The 22,253-nt window shown below is 41.5% G+C and overlaps 1 protein-coding gene across 1 annotated transcript in view; it reads left to right on the top strand.

Moving 5' to 3' along the window:
* Positions 1-1,008: 1,008 nt before the first annotated feature.
* The window catches only part of TRAK1 (trafficking kinesin protein 1), a 238,668-nt gene continuing 217,423 nt past the window's right edge, over positions 1,009-22,253 (top strand). Inside the window, exon 1 of the mRNA XM_036759410.1 lies at positions 1,009-1,826. The gene's annotated coding sequence lies outside the window, so the exon portion shown is untranslated. The remainder of the gene's footprint in view (positions 1,827-22,253) is intronic.

A 22,253-nucleotide genomic window follows, 5' to 3' on the forward strand; every position in this document is an offset into this window, starting at 1 on the left:
TGATGTGAATCGTAGGTGCTACCAGGCCTGTTCTGGGCTTGAACTCTTGAACTAATCAGCGTGTCAGATCCTTAAAGTCTACAGCACAACACCATAGAATGGGACTGGCCCTGGGGGAACTTGTCTTCAGGTTTGGGTTTGGTCTCTACAAGAGGAAGCATTTAGAAGTACTAAGAACTGGCTAGGCTGCTGTATTAGGTGTTGGGACAAATCCCAACCAAACAACCAACCCAGTCCCAGTTTTCAAGTTTACATTCTATTGGTGCTGCTGGTGGTGAAGAAACTATGTGTCTTTGAACAAGTCCCTCAGGATCGTAGACTCAAACACAAATCATCTCATACAATCTCTTCATTTTTACAAATGTGGCAACTGAGGCCTGGGGAAATTACATTCATTGCACAAGGGAAGTCAGGGTCCCTTGACTCCAATGCTCTTCCCACTGAGCTATAGTGACCCCTGCATCTGGGCCTCAGTTCCTTTACCTATATAAAATGAATCAGTTGAACTGGATCAGAAGTTCTTAGCAATTTTTCTGTGACAGGGACCCCCAGTCTAGTGAAGCCTAGAGTCCTTTGCAGAATGTTTTTAAATGCATAAAATGAGATACGCAAGATTGCAAAGCAGACCAAAGGTTAGTGAAAATAAAGATGGATTTTTTTCCCCATCCAGCTTCGTGAATCTCATCTTTATGGGTCTATTAGTGTGGCATGGGCTTGCTGACTTGCCCCTCAGAAATCTATCCACCAGAGGTCCCAGGTGAAGAATTCCTGGAATAGGGGATCCCCTAGGTCCCCTCCAGCAATACCATTCTTTCTTTTCTCCTACGGCATCCGTGCCTTGGGTCCAAGAACTAGGTGCAAATCCCGCGGGTCTGGCTGATGGGTGAGTGGGTGACGTCAGGGCCGGCCGGGAGGCCTGATGGCTGGAGGGGATGGGAGGGGTAAGAAAGGGAGGAAGGGGGAGGGAACTAGGAGCGTCAATGAATGACGGCAGCTGAATGAGGAACCAGCCCAGGGCCGGGGCCTGAGAAAGCAATGGCGAGAGGAATTCCTGGGGCGCGGGCGGCAGCAGCAGCAGCAGCCACAGGCCGGCGGGGGCTTCCTATGTGCGCTCCGCAGCCCCTGCGTGCGTAACTCCGGCCAAGTATTAGCCACTCGGCCTCCCGCCAGCCCAGGCCGGCGGCGCCGGAGCCGAACCCCCGCACCTAAGAGGCGAAGAGAGCCCGCCCTTGAGGAGTGGCGGCCAAGAGGCGCGCACGGCCAGCGGGGACCGGGATCCGCGGGAGCCGCAGCATCCGCGGGAGCCGCAGCATCCGCAGCATCCCCGGGAGCCGGGAGCACCAGTCAGTGGTCGCGGACCCCGCTCCTGCAGCGGTCGCAGGCACTTGTGCCGGGGAGCTCCTCTTCAGTGGGAGGGCGCATCGCCCCACTGCCCTCCTGAGAGCGGGCAGGTCCCCCCGCCCCCCACTACGCTTTCTGGCCACGGTGCCCTCTCCCCGGCTGCGGGGCCGGAGCGCCGGCACATGCCTAGCGGCCGGCTCCAGCAGTAGCCCAGAGCAGCCAGGGTCTGGGCGGCGCAGTCCTTCGCCGCCCATGTGCGCAAACCCATCGCGCAGAGAGGGGGATCCGTTACCAGTCGCCAAGAGACCGGCCCAGGCTAGTCATTTGCGCTCCGGGCTCTGCCGGTCCCCGGCCCCACGCCTACCCCACAGCTGTCCGGGAGGGCATTTAGAGACTCCGGCCGCAGCCGCTCCTGCACCTGCGATTGGAGGCTACGTCCCGCTCGCCCCCCGCGTTCTACATAGCTGGAGAGAGCCTGCGCCCGGGTGAGTTACTGTTGTTTGTGTTCCGGCCGGCTGCTGGCGGTGCATGCCTATTTGCGGGCTGGAGATTCGGGGCGCGGGAAGCCCCAGGAGGACTTTGCCTCCATATGTCATCCAATGGTAACGTTTGCTGCGTGTTTGGTGTCCGCGGGTTTTTTTGTTTGTTTCTATCCTCCCCCTGCCCCCACTTTTACATTACTAAGAAAAAAAATCTCTGATCTGTGTGTGTGTGTGTGTGTGTGTGTGTGTGTGTGTGTGAGAGAGAGAGAGAGAGAGAGAGAGAGAGAGAGCGCTGTTTGGTAGTTCACTTTGCGTACCACCTTGGAAATTACTGGTACCTCATTAATAACCTTACTGCCCTAGCTGTGTGTGCCTGGGTCATCCGAGAAGGCTATGTTATCTGCATAACATAAATGTACAGATGCAATGACAGCGGGGGGAGGGGGAGAAAAGAAGCGAGAGGGTGTTGTGTGGATAGGAAACAGCAGCAGCCACTAGAATTTAGTTTTCAGACACCCTATTCCACGTGAGGGGAACAGATTGGGACCCCCTCGCTGAGCTCTGGCACCTTCACACTTGGGTGGTGCATGACACTGAGACGACCTTCAAGGAGACAAGTTGAAAAAGGCTGAGTGCCCAGGCTTCCTGGATTTCTTCTCACTCTTAGCAAGAAAGGGCTTCAGTTACATTTCAGCTAATTCACTTATCTCAAAACCAGAAATTTCTTGAAACAATAGGCTGGTATTAAAAAGCAGTTTTCTCCCTGCATTTAGTGTTTCTAGACTTCTACGTTCCCTTGGAGCTGCCCAAATTCCACGATCCTATTAGAGTCCTTTCTTGTCTCCCCGGCCATTTGAGCTTTGCCCTCTTAGGTTACCCTCCTTCTACTTTGCCTGTACTTATTTATATTCATGCTGTCGCCCCTTTAGAATGTAAACTCTTTGGGAGCTGAGTCTGTTTTTGGAGTTTTGCCTTGCTTTGTTTTCCAATGCTTAGCCCCAGTAGTAAGTACTTAATAAATGCTTGATGATTGGTTCATTAGAATGGCAGGGTCCTTGAGGATAGGTTCTGACTGAATTCAGCTTTATTTATCCATCCTGGGACTAGCACAGTGCTTTGCACATCCTAGGTGGAATGTGCAGGGATTTAGTTGATTTTTATTTATCAAAGGGCAGTTTTAAGAACAATATGTAATTTTTTTAAAGACCTGGATACCTGATGACAGTATCTTGTCAATCAAGCCATCAAGTTTTAGATTAGCAAGTGATCCAGTGGTCTGTGTTATGTACATATGCAATATATAATATATGTACATACATACACTACTGTTATAAATGCATTCTTTTTTGTAGTGGGAGCTCAGAGGTCTCTTAAAACAACAACCATGATAAGCTAATACTATATTCACATATTTAGAGTTCTCATTTTCCTATGCCAACTGCATTTTAATATCTTCTATTCATTTATTCCCTTCTGGGTGTGGCCACAAAGTATGCAGGGGTCTTCTAAAACCCCTTCTTTAGATTATCTATGGATACATAGCACAGTTCAAATAGAAAACATCCCCTCAAACTTCATTTTAGCTAATAGGTTCTTTTTTCATGTTAACTGCTTTTTAAGCAGGAAGTGGTAAGACACTTTATGAACTGACCAACCTGTTAGTAGTAAAAGGAAGAGAGAATTGAAAGGCCTAGATTATCAGTAAAACTACATAATAAGATCCGACAGTTCAGTGCATTTATAAAGTCTGTGTGCAGAGACAGATTTGATTTCTAGACTCTACTGCCGTTGTCACCCCCTTTGTAAAATGCTGGGATAGGACATGTTGGTTGTTTTCTGAGGGTCCTGACAGAGTTAATGTCCTGTTATTCCGACTTTGAGTAGTGATTTGTAGGCAAAACTGCTGACTCTGCTGCTGTATAAGGGTAGAATTTGGGCTGACAAAACCAGCTTCATTATGAAAATAACAAACCTTTTGTAACTCTAAGCTAATTTCATTGGAGCTGAAAACCAAGAGAGGTGTGAATTTAGGGGCCATGATTATCATTAACCTTGGTGAGTCTAGCTTATAGACTGCAGCTGGATTTTGGCAGAGTTGAGATTTTCATCTGGCACTAGACTGACTATAATATCCTGTTTGGTACTCCAGAGAAATAGAGGATTTGGTTTCTTGTCTCAAGCAAGAGTTGGAGAGATATTGGCTAATAAGAGATACTGTGTTTCTAATTCTCTTTTGGGGGGAGAAAAAAGGAGTGCACCAGAGTTGAATTTGAGTTCTACTCTGAACTATGATCCTGGGCAAACCACTAGTTCTGTTTTCTTAACTGCAAGCAAAAGGGAGAAGAGACAAGGTGGCGTAGCGGGTAGAGATCAGTTTTGGATTCAGTAGGATTTGGGTTTATGGATGACCTCTCATCTATATGGATTGTGTATGACCCAGGGCACACTATTAAAGTTTTCTGTGCCCTCTAACTTGATAAATCAGGGATAAGTTCCCCATATGAGTTGTTAGGCAGAAGATCCATCCCCTGGGAATTCCCCACACTGATAAAATCTTAAATTTTGCACCAAAGGAAATGGAAATAATTCCTGTTTTGTCTTCCCTTTCTTTGAAGATCCAACTTGGGAATTTATGAAATCATCACGGTACTTATAAAAATATTTACTGGTTCATTGATGTGAATTCCTCCCCAACACTTATGTAACTGCTGTACATGTCTTTGTAGGAAGACTTTGAGGATAATTCTGACCAAAATTTGGTGATGAGTTTTCTTCACCACTATTGCTTCTTTTTCTTAGTTTTGCCCTCAGAACCAAGCAGATCAAACCTCAGAAAGGTAACTCCATAAATACCTGATAGCATCTCCCATCTCGTCTTCTCTGCTGCACCTTTGGTTCAATTCAATTAACCAAGCGTTTTGGTTAATGAATCAACAAATGAAGTGCCCACTCTATGTCAGACTCTGTGCTAGGCTGGGGATACAGAGACAAAAGCACAATAGTCCTTCCCTCAAGGACTTTATATTCGATAGTGATTAATATAGGTTAAGAGTCTCCAAATTTAGCAGGGCTGACCCTTGGACATCAGGTTTACAGTCTGTTGCTCGACAGGTCCTTGAGGAATCCCCAGCTTGGTAGATTCTGTGCCAGTTTACACTTGGGTGTCATAGCCTTGGAGAACCCTGGTGTCACCTCTACAATGCGAGACACTGGAAGTCTAATACAGATCCGTTATATGTCTTCCTTTCCAAACTCAAATCTTACTGCTTTTTGTGAATGAATGAATTAATGAAAAAAAAACACATTTATTGAGAACGTACTCATGTGCTACAAGCTGGGGATACAGATGCAAAAATGAGACAGTCCCTACCTTCAAAAAGCTTCCATTCCTCGGAAGTAGGAAGAGACAACACTTATAAAGGAATGAGGGCTAGGGAAGGGAGTTTTGACTATGTGGAGTCACAGGGCTGGTGAGTGGATCCATATGGCAGCTGTAACAGGCTGTTTTAGGAGCAATGGTCATATAATAGTTTTGATTCCTCTGCTGGGGGTGGGGAGGGGAGAGAGAGGAGATCTATGGCTGACCATTAATTATGCATATTCTCACACTAGTATGACTTTATTCCTTCATTAAGTATTTTCCATTGGAGAGCAAACTAGGAAAAGCACGTCTATAGGAAGGTGGGATATAACGAAGATCCCTACAGACACATAAGGACAGTCATTTTTTTTCCTTTGACCTTAAATGAAACGAGAATTGGTGAGAGGTCTTAGGACTTTATTTTTTTTTAAAGGATTATAACATTTACATATAGAGCAATACTAGTACCTCCTCTACCCCATTCTCCTCTGGATCCTCCTCTGGATTTATCTTAAATAGCTCCTTTTCGTAGAGCAGGACAGCCTTCCTGGAGACAAGTAACTCTCTGTAACAATGCATTGTACAGTATTTGGAATGATTTTGGCATGCTAATCTCATTTTTTATTGGGGGCCCATTTATCATGTCACACTCTTTTGACTAGAAAAAAACCCAGCCAAATAACTACCAACAGTACATTCAGAAGCATTTGTGGTGGACAATGGAGGGCCCATATTCATCATACCCCTGCTTGCTGATCCACATCCGCTGGAAGGTGGCGAGAGGCCAGGATGAAGCCTCCAAAGCAGACAGGGTATTTGTGCTCTTTGGACTTTAATTTAACAGATATATTCAAATTCAGTTAAACTCAAATATTTATTAAGCACCTACTTGTGTTAGGCACTATAATAAGTATAGTCTGCTAAAATGCGAAGTTCTATGTGGTGTGGAAAATAAGCTTTGGTCAGTCTTAGTATTCTGTTAGTAAAGTTTCTATTTGCCAAGGGTAGAAATCAGTTTCGACTTTGAAAAAGAAATCAGCTTTTTTGCCGCTTTTTAATATTACCTTAAATGAGGCTCATCTCTACCCTAGGATAGCTGCATTTTTTGTCCAGAGGACAAAAATACCCTTAGAGGGTAAGAATACCCTTAGAGGACTGAGAATGAGGTACAGTGGAAAGTAGGAGACACTTACTACCTGTAGTAAGCCACCTTAGTCAAGCCCCTTAAATCTGAGATTTAGTTTCTTCATTTGTAAAAGAAGAGGGTTTGGATTCTGAGGTCCTTTCCATCTGTATCTCTCTCAGCCTGTGATGGTTTAAGGTCAAAGCATAGAAGAAATTGTTGACTAATTAATCACCTGGTTCTTCCCAGGGCTGCTGAGGCTTCTGGCCCCATTTAAACTGATCTGAATTGCTGCATGCAACAAGGTTGGTCAGGAAGTGTATGTGTGGAAGGGGATGGGGGAGAGGGGTGTTGTCAGTCGACTTGTTTGGTGAACTTCTGGTATTAGGAGAATACCTGTCCCGTTAGGATATTGTTAGATAAAATAGGCTTCACAGAAATATGCTATCGAAATATGAAATACAGCAAAAACCAGCCTGCCTTCTCCTCCCACCCCCTTCCCACATTTGTGACTAGTATATTTGTAGGAAGGTTAGGGGTTGGAGGGAAAAAGGTACCAGTCCATGTTCTGAATTTTAAAAAATGTTTTATTGATGCTTCAGGATTACCTTCCAACTCCAAGAGAACCCTCTCTTAAAATAAAAATGATTAAGCAAAACAAAACAGAAACCCACCCTCTGTCTGACAAAATATTCAGCAATCTGTTCCACTTGTCCACCACCTCTTTGCTAAGAGGAAATCATCCTAGAATATTTTCAAAGGGATTGGATCTTACTATTTTGGAAGTAACCCCAGGAAGGTAGTTGCTAAGTGTTTCCTGGCCTGTCTTGCTTTAATGAATAGCCAGGCAATCTGTGTAATGAGCAGCAGCATAGGCACGTAACAATCAGTGTCTAAAGTGTTTGATATATTTGTTTTTGGCCAACATTATTCATTTGCTGAATGTCAGTTTACCATCCTTTCTTTATAGGCTACAGTGTTCCAACCCAGCCCAGGTAAAGTCATCGCTTATAGTAACCTTTGCTACTTGTTTATTTAAACTACTTGTTAAAGTTTTTTACTTAAGTAAAACTTGTCTGTATCCTTGGTAAAGAACAGTTAGATACATCAAAAGATGTTTGGGTAAATAGGTTGGCATCTGGACTGACATTTAATAACAGATGCTGCATTTGCCTCACAGCAGCTCATTTGGCCTTTCAACGCTTGAAAAGAAACAGGGCTCAGGAAAAATTCACATTGGATCAAGTTGGGAGAAATCAGCCACGTAATAAAAAAGATTTGATTTTGGGGGTGGGTGGGTTAATAAATTAAGTCATAGTGAAAGTTATCTTGGTTCTAGTAAGAATCAAGTTTCTTTATAGAGGAGTCAGTTTGTGGTTATGGATGCCTTTGAGCTTCATCTAAATATCAACCCACCAGAAGAGACTTATTAGAGTCCTTCTAAATATGTCTTTTGAAGTGGCGTGTGGTGGCATTTCTCCAACAAGAAAAGAAGCTCACATAATTGTTTGTTTGTAAAATGTAGCTCCTGAGGCAGAAGAAAAGTTGAATGACCAGTTTTGAAAATACTACTTTAGCTTTTTAGTCTTTCTTGGAATGATTGCTTCCAGGCCTGAAAAATTGGAACTCTGTCTGTTTATCTATCTGTCTATCTTCACATATACCTGTACATACACACACACGTATATAACATATTCACATGTACAAACACAAATATATATATATATATATATAGTGCATAGTTGCATTCACCTTTACATACATGTGTGTACGTGCATGCATGCACAAGAGTCAAATAAACATTTATTAAGTGCCTGCCAGGCAATGTGCTAAGCCCTGATGATAAAAATACAAAAAAGAAAGCCCCTACCAACAAGGAGCTTGCCCTCTAATTAAAAGGAAGAGGAGGGGAAGGAGGTGAGGTGGGGAGTGATGGAGGAGTACAGAAATGAAGAGAAGAGGTGGCTGGCTGGGCACCTTCCTCAAAACAGAGTTTTTGAGAGGAGCTCTTTGCTACACTGTCCAACCAGAGGGCTTCCAGCACAGATGCTACTGATGTGTGTGTGTGTGTGTGTGTGTGTGTGTGATGTGAGCACCAAGGCTGAGTCAATCTTTCAGAAAGATGAAGTTCCTCATGATAATAGAATATGTACGTTTCCCCCTGAAAGATCAGTTTCAGCCCTTTGGTAAATTTTGAAAACTGGAAGGATGTGTGTAATGTAATGTAGCAGGGAAGGTTCAGAGGAATCTGGAAGCAGGAGACCTGGGTTCTCCTCTGGGTTATAACTAGCTGTATGTATCAAGTCATTTGTCATTCTAGGCCATCATTTTCTTATTTGTAGGTTCCTAGGTCAAGACCCTATCTAATTTAGCCACCCCCCCCTCCCCTACTTATTTCACAGATGAGGAAATTAAGGCTCAGAATGGTTCAGTGACTTTCCTAAGGTCACATAGGTAATGAGGAAGTGGAAGAGCCAGGATTCACATTGAGGTTCTCTGACTCTATCCTATGATCTTTCCCCTTCCCCAACCCTCTAAATTCCCTTCCAGCTCCAGCATTCTTACATTGTCTTGGCCATCAGAAGATGATAATGTCTCTGCCAGAGGACAGCTCAGTGGCATAGTGGACAGAGTGCTGGGCTTGGAGTCAGGAAGACTCATCTTGCTGTGTTCAAATCTGTTCTCAGATACTTACTAGCTGTATGACCCTGGGCAAGTCACTTAACCCTGTTTGCCTCAGTTTCTTCATCTGTAAAATGAGCTGGAGAAGGAAATGGCAAACCATACCAGTTCTTTGCTAAGAAAACTCCAAATAGGGTCTCAAAGAATTGGGCTGGACTGAAACAACTGAACAACAGCTGGGGTATAAGGACCAGTTCTGTGGATAGGTTTCAGAGGGTCTATGAACCTGGATATGAAAAAAAAATTACATCTTTATATTCATTAACATCTAATTGAAATTTAACATTTCCTTTGGTTATGAATTAAAAAAAATATTCTAAGGGATCCGTAGGCTTTGCCAACCTGCCAGGATCTGTGATGCTAGAGAGGTTGAAAAAATGCTGTACTAATCTCCCCTGGCAATCTGTTCCCAAACTCATCTCTCCATATTGTAGTTGTACTGACATTTTTTTTTTCCATTCTCAAGGTTTCTTCAATTATTTAGTAATTTATAGCTTATAGAATGGTAATTTGTATTTTTTTCACATGACATGGCAATTATGCTCATTTTACAGGTGAAGAAATGGAGGTTATGACTTGGCCATGATTATGTAACTAATTAGTAGGTGAGGGATACTGGTCCTCCTGACCTCTATTTCAGCATTCTTAGAATATTAGAGTCATCACCACATTAGAAAATATGCTCTTTCTGGTAAGAAATGTAGGTGGGCAACTTTTGCTAGTATTCCTTTTTGTCTTTGTATCCTAAGTGTCTAAGAAGAATGTCTTGCATACATGGTGGGCTCAAAAGAATTGAATTGAGTGATCTTAGTTTTAGATCTCTTCTTTGCTTCTCAGAAACCCTAATTTTCTTCAAGGCTCAGCCCAGGTACTTCCTCATACGCAAAGATCCCACCTTTACCCCACATGAGTGGTTAGGGTACTCCCCTCCTGACATTTCTTTGGGTGGACCTTGTATGTATTTATCTGGGTACATACTCACTCCATTCCCCTTTCCCCATGCCATGTAAGCTACTTGAATTCAATGATTGTTTCATTTCTTATTGCCTAGCACAGTGCTTTATGACTGCTTTATAAATGCTTGCTGAATTCAATTGAAGAAATCAGGTTTTAATTTGGGAGTGTGTCTGTAAACTCTAAGGTAAGATTCATCACTGTAGAAGATGTAGTTTGGCCTGGACTCTTGTTGTGGCCCTGGGTAGACTGACCCATTTGGAGCCTGAATGTGTATGAAAAATGAATGAGCAGTGAACTCCAAAATCATCAACCTAATTGATGCCCTTGCTGGCACCACTAGCCAGCGTCTCTTCCAGGTGAAGTGGTCTTGTGATGTAGCAGGGCAATTTAGTATGCTGCCTGTACTTGCCATGATAAGGGAGAGTGGGGACAGGAGGTGAGATGAGCAGTTAGGCCCTTGTGATTTGGTTTAGCCAGTCAGGTTGAGGGGCAGCTAGGTGGTATAGTGGGTGGAGTGCCAGCCCTGGAGTTAGGAGGGCCTCAGTTCAAATCCACTGGAAGTCACTTACTTAGCTGAGTGACCTCGAGCAAGCCACTTCATCCTGTTTGCCTCAGTTTCTTCGTCTGTAAAATGAGCTGGAGAAGGACATGGCAAGCCACTCTCGTATCTTTGCCAAGAAAATCCCAAATGGGGTCAAAGAGTTGGACGTGATTGAAGGACAATAAAAAAAATTGATCAGAGTTTCCTAACTGTAATCATACAAGACTCCGTTCCCCTCCCTTCTTTTCTCTCTTTTTCTTTCTCTATTTGTCTCTCCACCAAGGAAGAAAAAAAAGGAAGCAAATTATATGAATCATCCTGGAAGGTCAGTTTTTGTTGTTTGACCCTCCAGCCCATGAACAGGTGTTGAAAGGAGTGTCTCTCACAGCCTGTTTTGTGCTGATCTATGAAATTGGGGAAGACTTTATAATCATGTCTTCAAGTCAGGGACTATTTTGTTGTAGAAGAGGTGTTGATTTACTGTTACTCTGTGTAATTAATTAATTCTGACTCTGTGTGTTATTCCTTGCGTCTGAGCCACTCTTGGGATCTTTAGGAGCCCTTTGGGGGGTGGTGAGGGGTAAGGGGGATTTTGGTGATGTCAGCTGGTTGGAATCCATAAGGGTGGGGTTCAAAAAAAGTTCCAAAGGAAACATGCAGGATGATGATTAAAGGAAAAGGCTTGGTGGGGGGGAGAGGGAAGGAAAATGGGCAATTTCATTCTGTGACTCACAGGTAACACGGCTAGTCTGTTCTTTTCAGATCCAAGTTTTCCTAAGGCAGTTGATAGAATGAATTTCATACAAGGAAAGGTAGTTTAGGCCAAGTACTCAACAGACCCCTTTCTAAGTTTTTGTCTCATCTTTCTAACTGCAGTTAGAGTCTTTTTTGATGCAAAATGCTGAAAATTAATGGCAATCACACATTTTACCTAGAATTATATATTTAAAAATGTATTGCAGACTTAGCCATGAATGTCTGTAAAAGGTAAATAGCATCTATTTCATGAATTAGAGGTGCAAGGTACCTTCACAGTCTTCTGGTCCAACCTCTTATGTTCAGGGAACTGAGGGCCAGGAAGTCCAAATAACTTGTCTAAGGTTACCCAGGTATTAAGTAGCAGACGTAGGGCTTCCTTCTCCAAATGCAGCGTGTATTTTGCTACATCTTGCGGTTTACTGTTGTGCTAGAAAATTGATAGGCGTCTAAGGTTTTATACTTCTCTGCAGTCAGAAGTTTTGAACGTGGGTGAGTAATTCCTACTGGTGGGATGTTGTTGCCGAAACATCACTTTTTAATAAGGTGCTGTGTTCCCTGTCATAATACAGGGTGTCCCAAAAGTCTTAGTAAAGTTTTAACCTTTAATAACTTAAAAGTTTTTTTTGTTGTTTTTTTTTGGGGTGGGGCAGAATCTAATCCTTCTATCTCTGCTTTGGCCTAGCCCTAGCATCTCATCCTTGCTCAGCTGATAAACCCTAAATTGCTCAGTTACTGTCTGGGTGGCTTGATAGATATAGAGAGGAAAATGCAGATGGGTTTGCTAGGAAATCCTGGCTGCTTCTTTGTGAAAATATATTATGTTTGTATGTTAGGTGTAAAGTACAACTTCAGGTTTGGACTGGAAGCCTTCTGAAAATGAGGAAATCCGGGTAATCTCAAAAGTGGTCTCAGAATTTCACCCTTCCTCGTATAGGAGAGGTGTGTAGTTTCTGCGTATTTCCAAATATGCAGATAATTCCAAGGTGATCAACGCCCTGTCCCATAGTTGGGACTCATGGGTTTCTCTTTTGAACTCCCAAAATCAGATCCATGAAAGAAAATCTAAATGAAATGACTAATTTTCTTTATTCCTATGTCTTAAAATATCTTTTGTTTTTACATCACCTTGATTTCTAACTTTTTAAAGCTATATTAAACTAATTACACTATTTGCTATTCATTCATTTTAGTCACATCTGAGTCTTTGTGACCCCATTTGGGGTTTTCTTGGCAAAGACACTGGAATGATTTGCCATTTCCTTCTCCAGCTCATTTTACAGATGAGGGAATTGAGGCAAATAGGGTTAAGTGACTTGCCCAGGGTCACACAGCTAGTAAGTGTCTGAGGCCAAATTTGAACTCAGAGAGATGAATCTTCCTGACTCCAGGCCTGACACTCTATCCACTGAACCACCTATTAAAGTTTAATACCTTAAGACTAAATTAAGACTTTTGGGATACTCTGAGTAAGAGTTATATAACATACAAAGCTCTTTATTCTGGTCCTTATTTTGTTTTTCTTTATATGTAGTTATTTTGTTGATGTCTATTCTCATACCAACCATTTCTTGATAGACATCTATTTCCCTAGACTCATGGTGAATCCTGTCTTGTAACAAAGAAAATTAATGGAGCAAAATGAACTAAAAGTAACTGCAACTGAGAGTGTACGCAGCATTTCATGACCATGGGGACCCCCCCTCTCTGCCCACTTCTCTCCAGAGAGGAAGAAGGCAAGTTTTATCAGCCATTTTTTTGGACCAAGATTGGTCATAATGATGAATGAGTTCACCTGCCTTCCAGTGTGGATTTCATCATAGGGTAAACTTCAGCCCAACCCAGATAAAAATTGTCACAGATAATTGCCTTCCTTCTTATATAGCTCAGTAATATTTAAACTATTTCTTAGAGTTTTTTTCATTCATGCAGTCATTGTGACATTGTTCTTTTGGATCTACTTCCTCCACTGCATCTGTTAATTTAAATCTTTCCATGTTTCTCTGAATTCTTCATTTGGGCTTTCTTTAGGGCACAATCATATTACAGCACATCCCTATACCATGATTTGATCAGCTATCTCTTAGTCAATGTGCTTTATCTACTTTATTTGCAGATCTTTCTTTTTCTTTTTCTTTCTTTCTTTTTTTTGGCTTTTGGCTTCTTGTCTGTTACTGAACTACATCTACAGATGACAGAGATTTTTTTTCTGGCTTATAGTCCCTTACTGGACTACATCTACAGATGCCTGAGACATTGGTGAACAAGCCAGATTTTCCTGTGTGTTCCTGTTCAACTCATAACTTAACACTGATTTTTCTAAAGTGGCAGAGGGTTTGCTCAATGAAGGGTCCCAAGGACCAGCTAGTGCAAGCATCAAAACATTTAAAGACACTTCTGTGCTGGATGAAATGGTAACTGAGTGATAAATATTTGAGTAACTGTATCTTTTTCAGTCAAAGAAAGATGACTGGAATATCCATGTAAGGGAAGGAATAAATAAACAAGTTAGTGGAAATTTGCACAGTGGCTAAAATGACCAGGAAATTATACTGTACTTCTTTAGAAGAAAAGATGAGTAGAATTGTGTGTGCACATAATATATATGTGTATGTATTATATACATGCACACATATATTATAACATTTTCTCTATAGCAATATGTATTAAAATAGGTAATTATATATCTCTATATAGATTTATCTATATATGAATCTATCTATCACAATTGTTATTCCTTGAGAGCAGGGTCTCTGTTGTATTTTGTTCCATCTTACTTAAGGGCTCATGAACACTGATGTTTAGAGGGATTCTGTTCTGATAGAGATGGCACTCGAGGGCCCCTGAGATTCCTACTGACCCTGACATTCTGTGATCTGTCATCCCCAGTGCTTAGTCCAGTGCCTTTCATGTGGTGAGTGCTTAAGACATGTTTGAACACATGTCAGGAGTTACCTGCTGACCTTTCATAAAGTGTCCTGTATAATTGGAAGGTTAATAATAAAAGCTGAAATTTACATACTAATAAGGATTACAAAGCACTTTACATACTTTCTGGTTTGAGCCCCACAACAACCCTATAAAGCTGATAACTGGGTACTTTCCCCCTCATTTTATAGATGAGGAAATGGAGACTAAGAGATTATATGACTTGCCTGTGGTCACAGAGTTTGTGTCAGTGGTGGGGTTTGAACCCAGAACTTTCCTGACTTGTAGTCCAAGGCTCCTTTTTTTTAATACCAGGATGGGTAGTGGGAGGGGCAGATTAATCATAAGAAATAAGGGATTCTTATGCCGTGATATACCACATTTATTTCAATATAACTTATGGCTGTGCAGTGGTGTTTTTCTGAATTAAAACTTAGGTACTGAATCACATTGCCAAAGAGGAATGGTGAAAATACCCTGATTTATCTTGCTACCAAAAATAAAATATTTTAATGTGCTGCCTTAAGGAGGTAGGACTATTGATATTAACTATTATTGGGAATGAATGGGAAGTATCTATTGGGTGGAAATTTTGGAGAGGCAGATTTAGGCTTGATAATAATTTCCCACCATTAGATCAGTCCCAAAGAGGAATGAGTTGGTTTTCTTGGGAGGCAACATGTTTCCCTTTCACTGGAGTTCTTCAAGCAATGGCTTGGTTACCACTTGTCTAATGTATTGTAAAGGGAGTTCCTTTTTGGGTATGGGTTTGAGGTCCTTGCCAACTCTGAAATTTGGTGAGTCATCTCATGGTAAGAATGCTGTATTTAGAACCCTGGGTCAAATCCTGTTTCTGTTATTTATTTCCTTTGTGACCTTGGGTATGCCTCCATTTTCTTTGGCCCTCAGTTTCCTTATTTGTAAAATGAGGAGATAGAGTCAGATCCCTGCTAACTCTGGGTCTTATTTCTTTTTGAAGGGTAGAGACATATTAAATGATGAAGACTGTCTCCTAGGAACTAGCTATCTGGGTCAATGGGGACAATACTCACACCAATAAAAGAATGGATTATTAAACTGCTAAGGTCTTATGGGAAGTCTTGTTTTTTTTTTTTAATGTTGAAACTAGCAAATACTTGCAATCGTTTGCATCTCGATGAGGAGACTTGGCTGAGAAGCTGAGGATTTCTGGGTGGTGAATCCCTAGGCTCTAGCCTAGCTCCTTAGGTGTCTTAGGATCTCCTGTGGTAGTTGAGGAGGATGTGGTCCTGGCTACCTCCTCATTTGTAAAATGTGATATTTTGGAAAATGACCGACTTGGGGTCAGAGGACCTCTGGGGTCCAGATTCTGGCTTTGCTCCTTCTCCTTAATGGTGACCTTGGGCAAGCCACTTAATGAAATGAGACTCTTTTAAAGGCTGCTCCAGCTCAAAAATTCTATGATTTTTATGATGGTGCAGTTAATTTGCACTAGTTCAGAACAAATTGTGTGGGCGAGTTGTATTACTAGGAAGTTTATTAAATGGGTGGGAATAATGAGGTCCTGGATATTGTGTACATGTGGAGAAAGATAATGATTTTCCTTCCATTTTCTTCCTTGAAGGGGGAAGGAGGAGTTTAAGACCAAGATAACAACATTTTTGTTTCTACCATTTCACTTTATGAATTGCAGAGAAGGTGCTGATGCTCTTCCCTGGTGGAGCTTCCTCACCTGGGAGTTCTCTATACAAATGAACTTACAGCTCGGGTCCCTATCACTTTCGAGATTGCTATCCCTATACAGGATGATCCAGGAGTCTTAATTAAAGCTTAACACTACCCTAAGACTTTTGGGACACCCTGTATTTCCTATGTGGTAGGAGGTAGAAATCTTAGGAATTCTAGTAGTGCTACAAGTGGGATTTATTCTCTTTCTTAAGTGCTAGATGGGCTCTACTTCAGGTTCTTGGGGTCTGTGAACTTTTTAAAAAAACTATTCTGGTAACTATTTCAGTATAATTGCTTTCCTTTGTAATCCTATGTATTTTATTCTGTGCATTGAAAACATTGTTCTCAGAAGGCTTTATTGGAATTTCGAAGGCGGAGTCTATGTTAAAATTTTTTTTTCAGACGCTGTACTTGATGTTGGTGCTTTCCTTTTCAAAACTACCTTGTTACCATTTTGTAAAAACATATTTGTACAGGTTTTCTTCCCTTATAGAATGTAAGCTCCTTGAGGTCAGGGACTGTCTCTTTTTTTCCTTTGTTTCCCTGGTGCTTAGTCCAGGTGTTAATTACTAGATGTTTGTCAGTTACATGACTGATGGATGAAAAAAAAATGTTTGGTAACTATCCATTGTAAAGCCCGGTAATTCTTTAGAAGAGTCCTGCCTTCATGGTGGGGTTTTTAGGGAATTTCCAGGTTTTAGGGAACTTTTGTAGATTTAGGGATGCTTCCAGTGACCTAAGACATGGCCCTGCTGGTGGATAAAACAGTGGGGTTACAAAATGTAACTGGCCTCCAGGTGTCTTTTACTGGTTATCGGATCACTTGTAATATAACCTTATTCACTTAAGAAATAAAGAGGCCACTGTGCCTGAGGTTGAATAACTTCCTCTTCCTTAACGTTTTCCCCCCATCCTTCTTTCTCCCTCTTTTCAGTCCCCTTTACACACATTGTCCTGTACTGCCCTTGCTGGCTCATCTGCCAAGTCTGTAGCCAATGTCGTTCTGAGAGTGGATGCCCAGGGGCACCAATCTGGAAGCGGCCCAACATCCTGGACATTTGGGATGTTTATTAAGGCTTGTGGATCTATTCAGTCATTAAATTTGCCCAAGTAGTACACACACCAGTGTGGAAGAGTGTATTGCTGCCAGGGTTGTGGCCCTAAAGATGGAGCCTAACTGTCCTCCAAAACACAAGGTGGATAAAAATTGACCTGGATGCACGACCTCACAAATTGAAAGAATGACCAACTGCCTAATGACCCTTTAGAGAGCTACGAATTCATTTTCTTTTTCTTTTTTCTTAGCTCCTTGGTGTTCTGTGAATTTAAAATAAGGTTTCTGGGCATATTAAAAAAAAAAAGAAAAAAAAACCCAAACGATCCAAGAAAAACAAAGAGACTACTGTGTAGTTTTTTTTTCTTGATTCTTTTAAGAAACCACGCCTACTTTTGTAGGTGTCAGTTTTTGACCTTCTAGTTGGTAGTGAGAGTGGCATTCTATTGTGCATTGTGGTCATAAGTAAAAACAGGAGCTTGTGAAGTCTTGATTATCTTAATTATAGGAATAAAATAAAGCACAATATACTACCTCATAGTATTTAACTGTTTTATAACAGCAGAATAAGTTAATGTTTGGCTCATTTTTGGCTAGTCGTGAATGGGGTTGATGGGGATTAGTCAGCATATTTCAAAGGGTAAATTGCTGAAGTTCAGTCTAGTAATTTTCATATCTCAAATTTGTATGTTTACAAAATGAGGTGTGACCATGTTGAGAGGACCAGGTGTTTTGGGAATATGTCTTGCACTCTTTCTCCACCCCCTCTCCCCCAATTTCTCTTCCTAATCACCCACAAAGCACCTAGTTGGCACTCTGTGGCAGGCAGTAGACTGTGACTGTCTTCTGGATGCCCCTGTTTCTCTACAGACTGCTATGGATACCCTGTGTTCATGCCAAGAGTTTTCTCTTCTTTAAGCTCCCTGTAACAGCAGCCCCCCAAATGCAGCTGTTACTTCCTCATACTACTAGGAAGTTGTCAATTCTCTGAGCAGGATGAAGAGAATATTTATAAGAGTTAACTTTATACCATTGATTTTTTTTTTCTGCAAGGTGAAACTGGAGAGATTGCAAACCCCTCCCTCCCCACAAATGGATCAAACTTCCCTTGTTTGTTCCTCTCCGCCCCCCCCCTCCCAGCCCGCTATTTGTGGTTCTACTATGTAGGGTTTCCTCACAGCAACATCTGATGGCTAGTGGGAAATTCTTTCTAAAAAGTCTAGCTAGACAAAGACTTTCAGAGCCAAACAATGATTGATCAACGTGTCAGGCAAATCTGTCATTTACTAAGACCCTTATTTTTCATTTTTTTTTTCTTCTATTAAGTAATTATTTAAATACCAGCTGCCTGATCATAGTAGTGAGGCTGGGCCCTGGTGTGGGATTACACTTCTGACATGTGCCCTCTGGGAGGCTATAGCTTATAGGCAGAAGTTGAAATGCAATTCTTTTGTTGTTCTTGGATTTTCCTAAAGCCTGTTGAGGTCTTGAGACTGCTGGAGGAGGTTGGTAGCCTGGTCAGAGCCACCTTTGAATAAACATGCTTTTATCCTTAAAAGCTGGATTGAAGTTGCTGTAGGCTTGGAAGCCTCTTTTGGTACTAAGAAAGGAGGGTTAGTGAATGACTTCTTGGACTTTGCCACTTGTTAACGTCCCTTCCCCTGGTTGGGTGGAGCTGCTGCCCCTGGGAGGTTGAGGCTGAGCTGAAGCCACGTGGGGCCCTGGTGAGATCATTAGACTGGGGACACCAGCTGTGCTATTATTAGGGGTTTTACTGGCTGTGGCAGATGTTCCCAGGCTTTTTTCCAGCTTTGTTCACTTCCCACATTTGGCATAATACAGTACATGGAAATAGAGATACTCTTTTGACAGATAGCTTTTCCATGACACAAACCAGTGCTTTCTCATACTTAAAAAAAAAAAGGGACCTTTGCTAACTCTGCTTAGATCGAAGCAAGCAACTTGCCCTCATCCCACAACAGAATCAACAATTCATATACACAAAATAAAACATGCCTCTTTAAAAATAAAAGGGGGATGGGGAGAGAGAGAGAGAGAGAGAGAGAGAGAGAGAGAGAGTGTAAGTAGCCATTCTAGCACTTAGCTCAGTCAGCCCTGAATAAATATCACTGTAAGTGATCCCTAATAAGTGCTTCATAGATGCTGGTTCATTGCTTGATAGATGAGCTAAATATTTTTATACACCTTAGACTTTGGAGGTGGGCAGAAAATGAACTATTTCCCAGGTTATTACTGTCTTTGATTTCAGTGGGAAAACTCTTACAGGAGTAGAGGCAATTTTTGTTTTCCCTGTAGAGTATGCCTTTAGAATTGCCATATTTAGAGTTTAACTGATGTGCCTAGCTTTAAATGATAGTGATTGAAATCTTAAGTCAGGAAAACTGAGTTTTCATAGGAGAATTATAGCTTGTGATATAACTTTACAGTAATGTTTTCAAAGCATTTTACATTTGCAATCTTGTTTGATCTTCGTAATAACTCTGTGAAATAGGAGTAAAAGTACTGTCTTCATTTTACCATTGTGTATTGCTGGAGACCCGGCTCTAATGCTTGTCTTTTAATAATAATAGTAATAATAACTTGCATTTATATAGTGGCTCTTATGTGCCAGGGACGGTGCCAAATACTTTTTTAAACAAATATTAACTCGTTTGATCCTCTCAACAACCCTGGGAGGTTGGTGCTGTTATTATATTATCCCTATTTTACAGTTGAGGAAACTGTGGTGAACAGAAGTTAAGTGACTTCCTTAGGGTCACACATATGTCTGAGGCTAGATTGGAACTCAGGTCTTCCTGATTCTAGGCCCTGTGCTCTAACCACTTTGCCATCTCTCTGTTAACTTTAAATCACAGGATTGGTTACAGGAACCTGGTAGGTTTCAGTACACCCCATATTCATCAAAAACAAGTGATATTAACGTTTTTAGGTTCATTTTGTAGCTGCGCCAGAAAATCCTTTGGCTTGATTATCTTATTTACCAAATAAGTGAATCCCATTGACAATTCAGCCAGGTAAGCATGAGTGTCCAGCGTCTATATGTATCAGAGTTAACAACAAACAACATTAAAAAGCTGACCTTTAAATTGCTTCAACTAAAATAAGCTTATGTGGTCTGGTTGTGTTTCCTCAAAAAAATCCTACAAATATGTAAACAAAATAAGTAAACTTTTGCCTATTTTTAACTGTTTTAGTTATGTGAATTTTAAATACTAGAATTATGCTCAGCCGCTGTCAAATGTAAAGTGGTTTATAAAGTTTGTTGTTATACTCCAACACCCAAATGCATCTTTGAATTCCTTGATGTGGGCACACCCTCCAATGATGCAGAATAAAATCCATTCTGGGCATCCATGTCTTCCCATAAATTTACCAGAAGGATCCACCCAATATGGTGGAGAATCTTTCTTCCTTGGAGCACATGGGCTGCCCGTTGGTTATGCTTCACTCAGTCATCTTTCATTCTTGCTATTCATTAATTTTATTTAGGTGTTTAGGAAGTCATTCGACTTCTGTTAGTTCATTAGTGTGACTTAAAACCTCATCAACAACTGTTTGTTAAATGTCTCAATATCAGCTCCAGAAGATATTATAGTATTTATTCCAGAGAGACAATGGCTAGATTGTTATTAATTGCCACGTCTGATGGTTTTCTCTCTGCCTTCATCCCTTTTCACCTATCTGCTCTATTACATTTTGGTCACCCTTTCATCCTGGATACTCTCTTCTTTATGGGTTTTTGTGACAGCACTCTCCTGGTTCTTTTGCCTGTTTGACCACTCCTAAATCACATCTCCTTAGCTATGGGTATTCTTGAAGGCTCTGACCAGGTTCCTCTTCTATTCTCCTTCCACTTCCACTTCTCTTTTTTCTCTAGCTCTCCCTTTCCATCCATGTGATATCTTAGCTCTGACTTTTCTTTCAGGCCCTTATCTACTCTCCTGGATTATTGCAACAGCCTCTTAATTGGTCCTTCCCCCTCAGGTCTTTCACAACTCCAGTCTTTCTTCCATCTACCTGCCTCTACTGATAAACTCCCTTGACTCCTTTGCCTCTAGGTTACAATAAAAACTCCTCTGTTTAGCTTTTAAAACCTTTCACAATCTGACCCCACCCTCTCTACTCTTCCACCTACACCCTCTGATCCTGGTAGACTGGCCTTCTCCCTATTCCCCACGTAACACTTCATCTTGTATCTCTGCTCTCTGTACCTTTGGACTGATTGTCTCTCATGCCTAGAATGTACTCCTTACTCACTTCTTTCCCACAGAATCCCTCTTCCTTCAGGACACAGTTCAGGTATCACCTTATTCATGAAACCTTTACTGATTCCCCCTGCTCCCCAACTGCTAGTGCCAAACCTCCCAAACTACCTTATATTTAACTGAACATGGTTCACTTCCAATCTGTCCATCCATCCATCCATCCATCCATCCATCCATCCATCCATCCACCCATCCACGCACTTAGGCCATCTCACCATTTGCCTGTTGCTGCTGATCCGTCCCTTCCCACCTGGACCAATATCCTCCACCCTGAACCTGCACTGTGAGGTCTTTCAGAATCTATACCCCCAGTCTCCGGGGAGCATCATCTTTGGAGGTTCATTCATCTATGGTCCCAAACCAGATGATTCATTCTTGATTGAACACATGTAAAATATTCCACTTAGTTCATCATAAATCTGTGGGCTGTCTCTAGACACTTGACCATGCTTTTTATTGCATCCAATTATCTACCCAGGGTATCGAACAGATGATCTGTCTGTAGTCTTAAGAATACAACATTTCCCCAAACCCCGTCTACCTCAGAACAGAACTCTCTTCCGTGGTTATCACTCCCTTATATGCCTTGTCATCTATCAGAATGAAAGCATTTCAAGGGTAGAGTTTTTTGTTTTAAAAATATTGTATCCTCAGTGCTTGCTTATAATGCCTGGCACATAGTAAATACTTAACAAATGCCTTTTCATTCATTCATACCTTCTATTTATTTTCTTTATTTGTGTGTGTATATATATATATGCATACATATGCACACACATATATGTTTATATCCATGTATATGTACATACATACACACATACATGTATAGACACTTCTCTCCCCTATTTGGATGTGAGTTCCTTATAAACGGGGATTGTTTTATTCTTTGGATTCATATCCCCAGTGTGTAGCACTGTAAGTGGTACATGGTAGGTACTTAATACAGGCTTGTTGATTGATTATTTGTTGCTAAATCTTGTTACTATTCACATGAAAACAAACTACTTTAATATTTTGAAATCTATTTAAACTTGT

Source organism: Trichosurus vulpecula, chromosome 5 (genome assembly GCF_011100635.1).
Source record: "Trichosurus vulpecula isolate mTriVul1 chromosome 5, mTriVul1.pri, whole genome shotgun sequence".
Taxonomy (NCBI): Eukaryota; Metazoa; Chordata; class Mammalia; order Diprotodontia; family Phalangeridae; genus Trichosurus; species Trichosurus vulpecula.